The 10,837-nt window shown below is 45.2% G+C and overlaps 1 pseudogene; it reads left to right on the forward strand.

Annotated features, from left to right (window-relative positions):
- Window positions 1-4,851: 4,851 nt before the first annotated feature.
- Window positions 4,852-5,577, forward strand: LOC122452497 (annotated as a pseudogene).
- The last annotated feature ends 5,260 nt before the right edge of the window (window positions 5,578-10,837 follow it).

The following is a 10,837-nucleotide window of genomic DNA, read 5'->3' on the forward strand; positions in this document are numbered from 1 at the left end:
GACAACAGAAGATGAGATAGTTGGATGGCATCACCGACTCAATGGACATGAGTTTGATCAAGCTCTGGAAGATGGTGAAGGACAGGGAAGCCTGGCGTGCTGCAGTCCATGGGATCACAAAGAGTTGGATACAACTGAGCAACTGAACAACAGCAACAACCAACATAAAGATTAATAGTGCATAAAGAGACTGTTCCAGTGCCTGGCACGTGGCAGGAGCCCCATCAGTATTGTAGCCCCCCAGTTAGGATTCTCTGGGAGCATGTATGCTTATGGCCCTTATATCCTTAGAAATAGTTTGGCTTCTTACTATATAATTCTGTGAAGAGGATTAAAGTTCTTCCTACACACTTGCTTACATAATTAGTTTTCTCAGCAAACTTTTACAGGCCAGCCAGATCCAAATGCATGTGGAGCAATGTCACTTTTCCCCTAGAAGGGCAACCATGGGCCTGAGTTGGTAGCAGAGACAGCTAGTGATATTGTTAGCTGTTTCTCCCTGGAATGTGGGGAGGGAATTGGGGCATGGGTGGGTTTTAGCCCTCTATGGTGGAGCATTCAGAAACTCCAGGATTCCAAACTGGATGACACCAAACCCCAATACCTTTGCTTCACCAGAACAGAGATTCTTCAGAGAGAAGTTAGTAACTGAAGGGAGGTGTCCAACTGTGCTGGCAAGGGCTTGGGGTGGAGCAAGCTCATTAACATCTGCATTGTGGGAGATCAAGCTGGCCAACCCAACCTGAACAAGTTACTTAACTTCTTTAATTCTCAGTTTCCTCCTCCTGTAAATGCAAGTAAGATTAGGGACTGTAATCAAGTGATTTGAAAAGAGATAATGATGCTAAATGGAAATAAGACAGTGACTATCCTAATCCGACAAAAGTCTGTCTAGTCAAAGCTATGATTTTTCCAGTAGTCAGGTATGGATGTGAGAGTTGGACCATAAGGAAAGCTGAGCGCTAAAGAATTGATGCTTTCGAACTGTGGTGTTGGAGAAGACTCTTGAGAGTCCCTTGGACTGCAAGGAGATCCAACCAGTCCACCCTAAAGGAAATCAGTCCTGAATATTCATTGGAAGGACTAATGCTGAAACTGAAGTTCTGATACTTTGGCCACCTGATGTGAAGAACAGACTCATTGGAAAAGACCCTGATGCTGGGAAAGATTAAAGGCAAGAGGTGAAGGGGACCACAGAGGATGAGATGTTTGGATGGTATCACCAACTCAATGGACATGATTTTGAGCAGGCTCCAGGAGTTGGTGATGGACAGGGAAGCCTGGCGTACTGCAGTTCATGGGGTCACAAAGAGTCGGACACGACTGAGCAACTGAACTGAACTATCCTAATACGTGATTACTCTTGTCTCTGATCTTTTAAGAAAGGAAATAACAAAGCCATCAAACAGATGAGTGAGACCATCAGAGCGCACCTGGGGTGGTGCTCCGACTGCCTCCCAGGGAGCCTGGCCGGTGAGCTCAGGGGTGGCAGAATCCCACATGTACTTGGAGAAATCTCTTGACTATACAGAGGAAGAGAATCAGGGACTCTAGATCAGTCAGCTAAATGCCAACTCAGTTCCCATAGGACTACGGAGATTTTCAGAATCTGCCTTTTCCCCTGGTCAAGCCCCTCCTTCTGATGGAAACAAACAGCTGTGGTCAAACTACTTTAAGATCCAGTTTGTTTGATGGCCCCACGGACTCAGGCCCCAGAGGGAATCAGGTCCTCAGAAAGGAAAGAAAGAAATCTTCAGAAATTTGATGACGCTGTCATTCAGACTTGATTTTTGGTGAATTCTCTTGCTTTTACTTATCTGTTTTTGAGAAGGTAGCAGGAGATGAGAAGATTGCTTTCGTGAAATTGAGGGATGGCAGAATTTGAACTGGAAACTGCAATTATTTTCAACTCTAAAAGTCTTCAAAGTGGGGGCATTGTGGGTGAGCTACCAGGCTTATTTATGCATCTGTGAAGAGAAAGCAGCCACACCAGCCAGGGAGCACTTAGCAGATGGGGGGTGTGCCAAACAAATGGGCACAGCACTTTTTTTGTCAACACTAAGCCAAAAAAACATGGAAAGGTGACATGAAAGTACTTTCACTCAAGGCAACAACAGAAAATAACTCCTTTCTCACACATTTAAGGCCCAGCCTGGAGGGGAAACCAACTGTCCTGATGTGTGTTTATTAAGTCAACTATACTCCAATAAAAATTTTAAAAATAAAAGTTGCTTGCAAAATTGTGATGAAAAAAAGCTGTGTGGTTATGGCTTAGATCAGACTGCTGTTTGGGGGGGGTTGGAACCCCAACCTAACCCCCACAAAGTGCCAAAAAAAAAAATCTCAACTACTAATTGGGAGGGATATTTGAGACTTAAACCACAACCAAACCAATGAATGTCCACCCCACCCCACTGCCTTTTTTTTTTTTTTACTAATAAAGGGTTACTCTGGTTCTGAGGGTCTATTCCTGCAGTCCTGGATAACAACCTCACAGGGAAGGGATATTAATGGCCCTCCTTGGATTAGCAACTTGCTGACCTACAAGGATTTAGAACACAACATCGAGGGCAGCTCCATTCCTCCAGGTCTTTTTCACAATGCAGCTATTCTGTGCCTTTGCTGAGGATTGCAAATACAGGTATGTGTGCCTAGTAACATGGGATCTGCTCTTAATTCTACAAATGCTGCTTGGGTTTCTTCAGGTTCTGCTTTTCAAAGAAAATTCTAGGTGTGTGCCCTGGATCACAGAAGGGGTCTGTTACAGAGAACCCCCTCAAATACATCCTTACCTACTCTTTTTGATCTGTGTGTGCCAATTCACACACGCCTGTTACAGCAGCCACCTTCTGAGCGGCAGGGATACATTCTTTGTCCGCATCTGGAAGCTTCCTTCTTGCTGGGTCCAGTTATTGGCCTCAGGAGTCATCTGCCAATCTGGATTAAATTTAACAAAAACAAAACTTCATTTTCAGATGACGCTCTGCATTCTTCTTCTTCCTGTAACATGTCTTTCATTTTCCAACCAAGAAGTACCTGCATGTCCCTCTGTTGTCAAATCCTACTCCTTTCCCTACTCTCCCTGGGTTGTCACCACACCCTTTCTGCTAATCCCCACTGCAGACCTCGCCCACAGCCCAGTGGGGATCTCTGTCTGATGTCTTTAGGCCTCAGCTGCTCCTTCTCCTCCACTCTGAGCCTCCCCTTGCAGGTGCTACCCCTGTCCTTATCCTGTTTCAGAATCAGATACACAAAGAGGGTCTCAGGGTTTTTGTGCTTTTGGGTTTCTGCGGGTACAATTTTTTCAAGACCTTCCCAGCACAAGGATCAGACTATCCTTGCTTCATTCCAAATGACTAAGGCTTCTAGAAGGTTTCCCTAAGAACACACTTTTTTTTCCCCTTATCCAAACAGATCTTCCAAGTTAGCTGGCAAGTGGAAAAGCAGCAAAAGCCCTGGCTTGGACAGCTCACAATGCTCGCCTCAGGCTAATCTCTTGGAACCTGTCTGTCTTCATGGGAATTTTCATGGGGTGGTATCTGCCTCCCCAGACCAATATGGATTAAAACAACAGCCTGCAGGGATGGTCTGCAGAGTTTAGACACCTGATCCACGATACTGTGGTGAGCCCACCATTCAGTTCCAGCCACATCGTGACTGTCCTATTTTTTTTTAATATTTATTTTTATTTATTTATGTATTTGGCTGTGCCCGGTCTTCATTGTGGTACGGGGACCTCTCATCTTCATTGCAGCGCATCTTCCATGTGGTGTTCGAGATCATTAGTTGTGGCGTGCAGGATCTAGTTCCCCAACCAGGGATTGAACTCATGCCCCCTGCATTGGGAGCACAGAGTCTTAGCCATAGCACCACCACAGAAGTCCCGTGACTCTCCTAGTTAAGGCATTGAGTTCCTTATTACTGAATTCTTTTTTTTTTCAACTTTTATTGGAGTATAGTTGATTTACAATTTTGTTAGTTTCAGGTGTGTACAGCAAAGTGAATCAATCATGTATATATCATTGTCTTTCAGATTCTTTTCCCATATAGATTATTACAGAATACTTAATAAAGTTCCCTGTGCTATACAGTAGGTCCTTGTTAGTAACCTATTGTATATATGTTCATGTGTGTGCTCAGTCATGTCCGATTCTTTGTGGGCCCATGGACTGTAGCCCACCAGGCTCGTCTCTGTCCATAGAATTTTCCAAGTGAGAATACTGGAGTGGGTTGCCATTTCCTACTCCAGGGAATCTTCCTGACGCAGGGATTGAACCCAAATCTGTGTCTCCTGCTTTGGCAGGCAGATTCTTTACCACTGTTCCATCTAGGAAGCCCCTATTTTAAAATACATAATAGTGTGTATATATTAATCCCAATCTAATTTATTATTCCTCCTACATTTCCCCTTTGGTAACCATAGGTTTGATTTTGAGATCTGTGAGTTTGTTTCTCTTTTGCAATAAAGTTCATTTGTATTTTTTTATTAGCTTTCACATACAAATGGTATTATATGATGGTGGTCTTTCTCTGACTTACCTAAGTATGATAGTCTCTAGATCTATCCCTGTTGCTGCAGATGGCTCTATTACTGAATTCTGATTCATTTGCGTATCCCAGCAGTAGGGCATCAGCTCCTTAACTTGGGATATTTTGTCTTTGCGTCCTCTCTGCCTAATGTAGTGCCTGGCCAAGTACCTGTAGAATGAATGTGCTTAGTCAATCAGTTGTGTCCGACTCTTGGCGACCCACCAGGCTCCTCTGTCTATGGGATTCTCCAGGCAAGAATACTGGAGTGGGTTGCCATGCCCTCCTCCAGGGGATCTTTCCAACCCAGGGATCAAACCCAGGTCTCCGGCACTTCAGGTGGATTCTTTACAGTCTGAGCCACTAGGGAAGCCCCTAGAATGAATAAGTAAGTTCATTTTTACTTAAGATTTAAACCAGTGTTTCATATAAGAATTTAGATGGCTTCTTTGCTCAGCTTCTGTGAAAATGTTCAGTCCCACCAAGGAGGCTAAGGCAGTGTTTCTGGCGTGAGGCCCTCGTTTCTGGCGCTCAATGCACCTGGCAGTCGTCCACTTGGCACTTGCGCCTCCATGGCCTCCGTCTCTGAGCTCACCTGCATCTACCCGACCCTCACCCTGCGCAAGGATGAGGTGCCGCTCACGTCGAGTATGGTCAGCGCCCTCATCACAGCAGCCAGTGTGAACGTCAAGCCTTTCTGGTCAGGTTTGTTTGCAAAGGCCCTGGCCAGTGTCAACATCAAGACTCTTATCTACAACACGGAGCTGGTGGCCCTGCCCCAACAGGAGGTTCTGCCCCTACAGAGGGCAAGGTGGGAGCAGAGAAAGAAGACTCTGAGGGGTCTGAAGATGACATAAGGTTTGGTCTTTTGATTAAATCTCTGGTGTAATATTTCTATTTTGCAATGTTCAATAAAAAGCTGACCTCTTAGAAAAATAAAAAAGAATTTTTCATTGTCAAAGGTCAAAACCCCCCCAGAAATATAGCCAAAACTGCTGGCACACAGGAAGGGGGTCCACCAGGCAGTGGAATGAACACGCATTGGATAACACATGGGAACATGTGTTCCTTTCTGCTGCCGCTGCAGGACTAGGCTCATTAGATAAGCCCCGTGAAGCTCGGTAGAGTCTGGGTTCTCCAGTCACTGTCTCAATCTCACATCCTGTCTCTAAGTGTGACCCTGTGCCAGTTACTTAATCTCTCTGAGGCTCAGTCTTCTCATCTATTAACTGAAGATATTAACAAAACTAACTGCTTTCCTGGTGGTAAAGAATCTGCCTGCAATGTAGGAGACCAGTTTTAATCCCTTGGTCGGGAAGATCTCCCGGAGAAGGGAATGCCAACCCACTCCAGTATTCTTGCCTGGAGAATTTCATGAACAGAGGAGCCTGGTGGGCTATAGTCCATGGGGTTGCAAAGAGTCGGACACGACTAACACTTCAACTTTTTTTCTTTCCTATGTCACAGCCATGTTGAGAATGAAATAAGATAATTAATTAAAAACCTTAGTCCAGGGCTAGTGAATAATAGAATTCTCAATAAATGTCCACTGTGTTCACTATACCACTCTCAAAGGTTATCCAAATGCCCTCCATCTTTTACTTTGCTTCTGTTTTCAATGAAAGCTTCTGAAGTTTTAATAACCTCTATTGGTCTCCATTCATCAAGCACTTCAAGTCAAGCATTGACCCTGCTAGGCTTGGGCAACACAGAAATAAAAGATCATCCCAACCCTTAAGTTGCAGCCTCAGGGGGAAAACAAACTGTGTATTTAAATAGTGCTTGGTAAGCACAACTCTTGGGAGGGGGTGTTTGCTATGACCAGTGTGTTGTCTTGGCAGAACTCTATTAAGCCTTTGCCCTGCTTCATTCTGTACTCCAAGGCCAAATTTGCCTGTTACTCCAGGTGTTTCTTGACTTCCTACTTTTGCATTCCAGTTCCCTATGATGAAAAGGACATCTTTTTGGGTGTTAGTTCTAGAAGGCCTTGTAGGTCTTCATAGAACTGTTCAACTTCAGTTTCTTCAGCATTACTGGTTGGGGCATAGACTTGGATTACCGTGATATTGAATGGTTTGCCTTAGAAATGAACAGAGATCATTCTGTCGTTTTGAGACTGCATCCAAGTACTGGATTTTGGACTCTTTTGTTGACTATGATGGCTGCTCCATTTCTTCTAAGGGATTCTTGCCCACAGTAGTAGATATAAAGGTCATCACCCATTCCAGTCCATTTTAGTTCACTGATTCCTAAAATGTCGACATCCATTCTTGCCATCTCCTGTTTGATCACTTCCAATTGGCCTTGATTCATGGACCTAACATTCCAGGTTCCTATGCAATATTGCTCTTTATAGCATCGACCTTGCTTCCATCACCAGTCACATCCCACACTGGGTGTTGTTTTGCTTTGGCTCGTCTCTTCATTCTTTTTGGAGTTATTTCTCCACTGATGTTCTATAGCATATTGGGACCTACCAACCTGGGGAGTTCATCTTTCAGTGTCCTATCCTTTTTGCCTTTTCATTTACTGTTCATGGGGTTCTCAAGGGCAAGAATACTGAAGTGGTTTGCCATTCCCTTTTCCAGTGGACCACATTCTGTCAGAACTCTCCACTATGACCCGTCTGTCTCCACTATGAGCCCTACACGGCATGGTTTATAGTTTCACTGAGTTAGACAAGGCTGTGATCCATGTGATTAGATTGGTTAGTTTTTTGTGATTGTGGTTTTCAGTCTGTCTGCCCTCTGATGGAGAAGGATAAGAGGCTTATGAAAGCTTCCTGATGGATAGACTGACTGAGGGGATACTGGATCTTGTTCTGATGGAGTGTGCCATGCTCAGTAAATCTTTAATCCAATGTTCTGTTGATGGGTGGAGCTGTTTTCCCTCCCTGCTATTGCTGCTGCTGCTAAGTCCCTTCAGTCCTCTCTGACTCTGTGCGACCCCATAGACGGCAGCCCACCAGGCTCCCCTGTCCCTGGGATTCTCCAGGCCATAACACTGGAGTGGGTTGCCATTTCCTTCTCCAATGCATGAAAGTGAAAGTGAAGTCGCTCAGTCGTGTCCGACTCTTGGCGACCCCATGGACTGCAGCCCACCAGGCTCCTCCGTCCATGGGATTTTCCAGGCGAGAGTACTGGAGTGGGGTGCCATTGCCTTCTCTGCCCTGCTATTTACCTGGGGCCAAACTATGGTGGAGGTAATGAATGGTGACCTCCCTCAAAAGATCCCATGCATGTACTGCTACAGTCCGTGCCCCCAACCCTGCAGCAGGCCACCACCAACCCATGCCTTCGCCAGAGACTCCAGGATACCCACAGGCAAGTACACAACAGTCTCCTATGGGGTCACTATTCCTTTCTCCTGGGTCCTGGTGAACAAGGTTCTGTTGTGCCCTCCAAGAGTCTATTTCCCAGTCCTGTGTAAGTTCTGGCAGCTCTATGGTGGGGTTAATGGTGACCTCCTCCAAGGGGTCTTATGCCACACCCACACCCAGAGCCCGTGTCCCTGTGGCAGACCACTGCCGACCCGTCCCTCCACAGGAGACGCTCAAACACAGTTCTGTCTCAGTCCCTGTGGGGTCCCTGGGTCCTGGTGCGCACAAGGTTTGTTTGAGCCCTCTGAGCATCTCTGGCGGGAATGGGGTTTGATTCTAAACATGAATTCACCCCTCCTACCATCTTGCTGGGGCTTCTCCTTTGGCCTTGGACATGGGGTGTCTCCTCACAGCCAATCCAGTGCCTACCGTCTGTCATAGCAAACACCCTCTTCCAACAACACAAGGGAAGACTCTACACATGGATATCACCAGATGGTCAACCCTGAAATCAGATTGATTATATTTTTTGCAGCCAAAGATGGAGAAGCTCTATACAGTCAGCAAAAACAAGACCAGGAACTGACTATGGCTCAGATCATGAACTTCTTATTGCCAAATTCAGACTTAAATTGAAGAAAGTAGGGAAAACCACTAGACCATTCAGCTATGACCTAAATCAAATCCCTAACGATTATACAGTGGAAGTGAGAAATAGATTCAAGGGATTAGAGCTGATAGACAGAGTGCCTGATGAACTGTGGACAGAGGTTCATGACACTGTACAGGAGACAAGGAGCAAGACCATCCCCAAGAAAAAGAAATGCAAAAAAGCAAAATAGCTGTGTGAGGAGGCCTTACACATAGCTGTGAAAAGAAGAGAAGCAAAAAGTAAAGGAGAAAAGGAAAGACATACCCATTTGAATGCAGAGTTCCAAATAGCAAGGAGAGATAAGAAAGCCTTCCTCAGTGATCAGTGCAAAGAAATCGAGGAAAACAATAGAATGGGAAAGACTAGAGATCTTTTCAAGAGAATTAGAGACACCAAGGGAACATTTCATGCAAAGATGGGCTCAATAAAGGACAGATATGGTAGGGACCTAACAGAAGCAAAAGATATTAAGAGGTGGCAAGAATACACAGAAGAGCTGTACAAAAAAAGATCTTCACGACCCAGATAGTCACGATGGTGTGATCACTCACCTAGAGCCAGACATCCTGGAATGTGAAGTCAAGTGGGCCTTAGGAACAAAGCTAGTGGAGGTGATGGAATTCCAGTGGAGCTATTTCAAATCCTAAAAGATGAGGCTATGAAAGTGCTGCACCCAATATGCCAGCAAATTTGGAAAACTCGGCAGTGGCCACAGGACTAGAAAAAGTCAGTTTTCATTCCAATCCCTAAGAAAGGCAATGCCAAAGAATGCTCAAAGTACTGCACAATTGCACTCATCTCACACTCTAGCAAAGTAACGCTCAGAATTCTCCAAGCCAGGCTTCAACAATATGTGAACCGTGAATTTCCAGATGTTCAAGCTGGTTTTAGAAAAGGCAGAGGAACCAGAGATCAAATTGCCAACATCCGCTAGATCATCGAAAAAGCATGAGAGTTCCAGAAAAACATCTATTTCTGCTTTATTGACTATGCCAAAGCCTTTGACTGTGTGGATCACACAAACTGTGGAAAATTCTTCAAGAGATGGGAATACCAGAGCACCTGACCTGACTCTTGAGAAATCTATATGCAGGTCAGGAAGCAATAGATAGAACTGGACATGGAACAACAGACTGGTTCCAAAAAGGGAAAGCAGTACATGAAGGCTGTATATTGTCACCCTGTCTATTTAACTTATATGCAGAGTACATCATGCGAAATGCTGGACTGGATGAAGCCCAAGCTGGAATTAAGATTGCAGGGAGAAATATAAAAAACCTCAGATATGCAAATGACACCACCCTTATGGCATAAAGTGAAGAAGAACTAAAGAGCCTCTTGATGAAAGTGAAAGAGGAGAGTGAAAAAGTTGGCTTAAAGAACAACATTCAGAAAACAAAGATCATGGCACCCGGTCCCATCACTTCATGGCAAATAGATGGGGAAACAGTGGAAACAGTGGCTGACTTTATTTTGGGGGGCTCCAAAATCACTGCAGATGGTGACTGCAGCCATGAAATAAAAAGACGCTTACTCCCTGGAAGAAAAGTTATGACCAATCTAGACAGCATATTAAAAAGCAGAGATATTACTTTGCCAACAAAGTTCTATCTAGTCAAGGCTATGGCTTTTCCAGTAGTCATGTATGGATGTGAGAGTTGGACTATAAAGAAAGCTGAGCACTGAAGAATTGATGCTTTTGAACTGTGGTGTTGGAGAAGACTCTTGAGAGTCCCTTAGACTGCAAGGAGATCCAACCATTCCATCCTAAAGGAAATCAGTCCTGAATGTTCTTTGGAAGGACTAATGTTGAAGGTGAAACTCCAATACTTCGGCCACCTGATGTGAAGAGCTGACTCATTTGAAAAGACCCTGATGCTGGGAAAGATTGAAGGCAAGAGAAGGGGATGACAGAGGATAAGGTGGCTGGATGGCATCACTGACTCAATGGACATGAGTTTGCGTAAACTCCAGGAGTTGGTGACGGACAGGGAGGCCCGGCGTGCTGCAGTCATTGGGGTCACAAAGAGTTGGACACGAATGAGTGACTGAACTGACCTGAAGCGCAAACGAGGTAAGCGCTGGTTGGAGAGTCCAAAAGTGGCACCTGACCTGATGGGAAGGTGGGTTAGGCTACTAAATACTGGTGTGAGCCTCAAGGACAAGCTACACAGGTCAGGAAGGCAGAAAGGGAATCTAGGCAGGAGGGTGAATGTGGGCGAAGCCACAGAACCTTGTCTCAGGACCTGTCCTTGCGCCTTCAAGGGGCTGCAGCCCAGCCTTCCTATGCCCTCCCCCTACCCCCGGTTCCTCCATCTCTCTTTGGAAAAGTGACTGCC

This window comes from Cervus canadensis, chromosome 13, assembly GCF_019320065.1.
Source record: "Cervus canadensis isolate Bull #8, Minnesota chromosome 13, ASM1932006v1, whole genome shotgun sequence".
Lineage (NCBI taxonomy): Eukaryota > Metazoa > Chordata > Mammalia > Artiodactyla > Cervidae > Cervus > Cervus canadensis.